Source organism: Bison bison, unplaced genomic scaffold (assembly GCF_000754665.1).
Source record: "Bison bison bison isolate TAMUID 2011002044 unplaced genomic scaffold, Bison_UMD1.0 scf7180017864239, whole genome shotgun sequence".
NCBI classification, from domain to species: domain Eukaryota; kingdom Metazoa; phylum Chordata; class Mammalia; order Artiodactyla; family Bovidae; genus Bison; species Bison bison.
Genome location: NW_011494811.1, coordinates 716,282 through 722,075, shown reverse-complemented (window position 1 = coordinate 722,075; position 5,794 = coordinate 716,282). Strand labels below are relative to the sequence as shown.

Genomic DNA, 5,794 nt, shown 5'->3' with positions numbered 1-5,794 from the left:
AGCTCCAGGAGAGCAAGGACTTCCATCTATTTCTGATCACTGTTGTGCCCCTGCCATCCAGAACAGCACCTGGCTTAATAGTACTTCCTTATAATGATCTGTGCAATTGCTGCATCCTGGAAAGATTCATGGGAGAATCTCACAATGGCTCTGTACACTGCTGTTTATTTTTAGTTACACTGCCCTGGGGTGATACATTTACTTGTATTTTCTGGTAAAATCCTTCCAGCATTGGTCATTCTACTTTTCCACTATTTCTTCTTTGTGTGGGAAAAAGAGTCCCCCAGGTTATAGTTCTAGCACTTACCATGCACAGTTAGAAGCAGCTTTTGAGAAGAGAAAATGGAAAGGTTCAGGGATACTGTAAAACCTGCCTGTGGTTTGCCAGGCTCTGAGAAAGAAGAAAAGAGTTTAATACCAAAGGTCAGAGGCACAGTTTATTTTCTCTTCTTTCCCTCAGAAGAAATTACTTTCAAAGAACAGGCCCAGGTAATTTCTATCAGTGCATGCGTGCTAAGTTGGTTTAGTCATGTCCGACTCTTTGTGACCCCATGGACTGTAGCCCACCAGGCTCTTCTGTCCGTGGAATTCTCCAGGCAAGAATACTGGAGTGGGTTGCCATTCCCTTCTCCAGGGGATCTTCCTGACCCAGGGATCTAACCCCACATCTCCTGAGGCTCCTGACTCCTAGGGCTCTTGCATTGCATCAGATTCTTTACCAAGCCAGCAGGGAAGCCCATCAGGGGAATTTGAAAGTGAATAGAGTAACACACCCGTATTTGCTCAGGATGAGCCAATCAAAAGAGTTTCCTTTGTTCCTTCTTGTCTTAAGGAAAGGAGGGTATCAGAGGGTAGGTGTGGCTTTCCGGGGTTCCTTTGAAAGGCCTTGAAAGAAGCAGATCAGATTTGGAAAGGGAGGTGGTTCCTGTCCGTTAGGAAGGGGGAGAAATCAGTCAGAGACAGAAACAGAGACGCATCTGATTTCTAACATTTCCATGAGAAATACCAGCTCCTGGTGAGCCTAGAGCTGAACCACTGCCGGCCACAGAAGCTGACTGGATGCTTCTTGGGCCAATTCTACTGGCCCTTGTCCTTGTCAAACTTTGGTTCTGTTCTGACTTGCTGCTTTGGCTGCAGAAGTCCTTTGATGTCCTTCAGGCTCTTCTTTCCTATTTGTAAAGTGCAGCCTGGACTCTGTGCTCGAGTGCACAGGCTCTAGAACTCAACAGCTGGGTTTCTAATCCTGCCTCTGTCAGGTACCAGACTGCTGAGTGAGGCATGTTATTTAACTCTCTCACGTATAAGATGAGGAAGGGATGTGCCCACCATTTAAGCTTGTTAGAAGGATTAAGTGATGCCTTAGAACAGTGTCTGGACTTCCAGACTCCTTGGGCAGACTTGGGACAGACAGTGTCAGGACAGGCAGGGTCTGGATCCTGGAGGCCATGTGTGTGGTTCTTGTCACCAACTCATGTGTCCCTGGATGAGCTTTTTATCCAGAAACTTTACTTTCTGTCTTTACAAAATGATGGGCAACCATTGCTAACACACCTGCTCAGAGGCTTGTCTGGGTGGGAATGAGTCAGTGGGAGCAGGGAAGGGCCTTCCCAGGCAGGTGTAGGGACCAACAGAGAAGCTTGCCAATGGTGTGCAAGCCCGCTCTTGGCCTGACTGCGTGTTTAGTCCTAGCGTGGGGACGGGGATAGTGTTGCCACATGACGATGTTAGGAGATAGGCACACAGGTCAGAGATGAAGATTCCCAGACTACAGCCAGGATATGTGCACTCTGGAGACAAGAAGAAAAAAGCAACAAACTCCCATGCATGCTGTCCTATGGCACCAATACATGTTCTCCAACCACCTGAAGAATTTGCTTGCAGGATAGCAATGAAAACAGTGGCCTTCCTTGTTGGGCAAGGACTGGACAATGTTTGTGAATGAAGAAAAAAAAAAAGAGAGTAGAGGGAAAAGAAAGCTTACAGGTTCCATCGGAAAATGCCTAATGTCTCATGGAGGCAGCAGAGGCTCTGGCTGTTGTTCAATGGGAGGGGCTGGCTGCAGAGCATCAGGGAGAGCTCAGAGCCCTCAGAGTGCCAGCTGTGGTCACAGAGGGCGGCATGAACTAGAGCCAAGGGAACGAGTGACGCTAGGCTGTGTTCCAGGAAGACCCCAGCTCTGCGGGAGGAGGGAAACACATGCTGGGCCTCTGCTGCTCCTTACAGCTGGCAGGTTACAACCCCCTGCCATGGGCACACAGCCGGCTTCTACTGCCTCTACTACAGGCAGAGCCTGTAAAAACAACCACTGAAGCCATCACGCTGTCCACTTGGGGAAGAGACTTGGATTTTAATCAGAGATGGTTGAAGTACAGTTGTATCTGACTGTTTATAACCCCATGGACTGTAGTCTGCCAGGCTCCTCTGTCCTTGGAATTCTCTGGGCAAGGATACTGGAGTGGGAAAAAAAAAAAAGGAATACTGGCGTGGGTTGCCATTCCTTTCTCCAGGGGGCATTCCCAACCCAGGGATCAAACCCAGGTCTCCTGCATTACAGGCAGATTCTTTACCATTTGAGCCACCAAGGAAGCCTGATGGTTGAAAGACCCATAAATAAATGTGAGGAAAAGGACTCAGAACAAAAGTCCAATGAAGGAGAAGAGGGAAAGGATGGGGATAAAGATAGAAGGAGGCTGCATGCAATTCACAATGGGAACAACTTGTGCTGGTGGCCGAGGTGGAAGAAACTCAGTCCTGCATGAATTAGCAACTCAGGGAAGCTGAGGACACAAGTACAAAATAATGCCAAGACAGCTGTAAAGCAAAATCAACTAGTACAAAATAATGAAAAACTCCAAAGAGGGATTACACAGAAGGAAGGAATATTTTAAGCAGTTAGTGAAGGCTGCTAGAAGAAGTGAGCTCTGAGCAAGGCAGAGTTGAAGCAGATGAGAAATGTACACTGAGAGAGATAGAAGGTTAAGGTAACATTTCAAAGGAGGTTGACTTTCTTCTTTTAACTCAAGTATGGAAGCCTGAGTGCTAAAGAATTGATGCTTTTGAATTGTGGTGCTAGAGAAGACTCTTGAGAGTCTCTTGGACTGCAAAGAGATAAAACCAGTCAATCCTTAAGGAAATCAACCCTATAATATTCATTGGAAGGACTGATGCTGAAGCTCCAATACTTTGGCCGGCTGATGTGAAGAGCCAACTCATTGGAAAAGACCGTGATGCTGGAAAAGATTGAAGGCAAAAGGAGAAGAGGGCAACAGAGGATGAAATGGTTAGATAGCATCATTGACTCAATGGACATGAATTTGAGCAAACTCCAGAGATAGTGAAAAACAGGGAAGCCTGACATGCTGTAATCCCTGGGGTTGCAAACAGTTGGACATGACTTAGCAACTGAACAGCAGCAACGTAGTTGATCTACAATGTTGTGTTAATTTCTACTGTAGGCTCTTTTCTGGCTGGAACCATGGAAGGTGCAGGAGAGAAGAAAAAGTTTTCTGCTGTGCCAGAAACCCTTAAGAAAAAGCAGAAGAATTTCACAGAGCTTAAGATCAAGCGACTGAGAAAGAAGTTTGCCCAAAAGATGCTTCGAAAGGCAAGGAGGAAGCTTATCTATGAAAAAGCTAAGCTTTACCACAAGGAATACAGGCAGATGTACAGAACTGAAATTCGAATGGCTAGGATGGCACGAAAAGCCGGCAACTTCTATGTGCCCACGGAACCCAAACTGGCATTTGTCATCAGGATCAGAGGTATCAACAGTGTAAGCCCAAAGGTTCAAAGGTGCTGCAGCTCCTTCGCCTCCGGCAGATATTCAACGGCACCTTTGTGAAGCTCAACAAGGCATCAATTAACATCCTGAGAATTGTGGAGCCATACATTGCATGGGGGTACCCCAATCTAAAGTCTGTAAATGAATTGATTTACAAGCATGGTTATGGCAAAATCAACAAAAAGCGAATTGCCCTGACAGACAACGCATTGATTGCTCAATCTCTTGGGAAATATGGAATCATCTGTGTGGAGGATCTGATTCATGAGATCTATACCGTTGGAAAATGTTTCAAAGAAGCAAACAACTTCCTGTGGCCCTTTAAATTGTCTTCTCCACGAGGTGGAATGAAGAAAAAGACCACCCATTTTGTAGAAGGTGGAGATGCTGGCAACAGGGAAGACCAGATCAACAGGCTTATTAGAAGGATAAACTAAGGTATCTACCAGGATTATTTTTGTAATCTGGTTAATAAACAATTGAAACAAATTGAAATGTAAAAAAAAAAAATTCTACTGTAGAACAAAGTGATTCAGTTATACATGTATATACATCTTTTATATGTTTTCCATTATAGCTTATCACAGGATATTGAATACAGTTCCCTGCGCTTGTAGGAGCTTGTTCTTACTTCGTTGTTTGCATCTGCTAACTCCATCCCTCCCTCACACTGCCTCAAAAGGAGGCTGAGTTCTGCAGTATGATGAATGGGAAAGACAAACTTGGATGTGAATCCCAAAGCTTGATTTACAGCTCTGTGACCTGGGGGTTCTCTCAATTTGACTTCCCTGCACCGCAAAGTAAACATTATAATACCTTCTTCTTGGGTATTGTGAAGAATAAATAAGATAATGTATACCAGCAGGGACAGCATTGTGCTCAGTATGCAGTAGGCACTTGCTGCTGCTGCTAAGTCACTTCAGTCGTGTCCAACTCTGTGCAACCCCGTAGACGACAGCCCACCAGGCTTCCCCGTCCCTGGGATTCTCCAGGCAAGAACACTGGAATGGGTTGCCATTTCCTTCTCCAATGCATGAAAGTGAAAAGTGAAAGTGAAGTCCCTAGTACCTGCTAATTCCCTTTCTCTTTCAAGACTTTCATATAAGCCCATTGTTCAGGCTTCAAGCAGCATAAAGTCGTGCTCTTTCACAACTAGTAGAGGTCATTACTTGCTCCAGAGTTATCCTATGGTCTCAGGTTCTAAAAAGAAAGTAGCTGAAAAGAGAGTGAAAATATAAAAAATGGAGTTGTGACAAAGCAATCATTGTACTGGAACTTCCTGTTTGTCTATTTCCTCCAGCTTCTTGAGAATGGAAACCATGTGTTATACGCCCAGCATTCAGCCCAGTGTCTGGCACACAGTTAAATCTCCATAAATATTTTCTAAATGAATGGAGACAGGTGAGGAAAAATGGGGAGATGACCAAAGAATTAGATGTGATTATCTGGAAAGCATTTTGAGGAACTGAGTATAAGAACAAAAAAACAAAAGCATATAAACAAGGGAGAGAAGAATGTCTTTAAAAACTGAAGAGGATTAGAAAGACCACCATAAATACATAGTAAATAACAAAAGAAGAGAGCAAGGACGGAAATGCGAGAAACAAGGAGAGAGAATGAGAGAAATGGAGGAATCACCCCCAACTTGTAAAAGCCACAGGGATTCTGCAACCTAGAGCAGCTGGGTCCTGTGTAAAAGTTTAGAGAAGGCAAAGGACTTTTTCAGTTATAGGAGGAAGAACAAGGAAGACACATCCTTTTGTTTGCTTGGAGCAAGATGTGTAATGATAGCAGATGAAAGAGAAAACAGAGCTACTGGGTCTTGCAAGCCTCCTGCCTCCTGCGCAGAGAGGAAGTTCTTTGTCCTGGAAGGCGAGCTGCAGGAGGTGGTGAGCATGAACGGAAGCCAGGAGTCCAGAGCTCTGAGCATCGCAGGTCGATCTGCGTCTCTCAACCCAAGTAAGCTATGTCACCCCAGATGTCAGAAGGAACTCATTGCAGATAAACTTGCTG

General features: G+C 45.0%; 1 pseudogene; it reads left to right on the top strand.

Moving 5' to 3' along the window:
* The first annotated feature begins 3,475 nt into the window (after nucleotides 1-3,475).
* LOC104993425 lies at nucleotides 3,476-4,227 on the top strand (annotated as a pseudogene).
* Nucleotides 4,228-5,794: the final 1,567 nt, after the last annotated feature.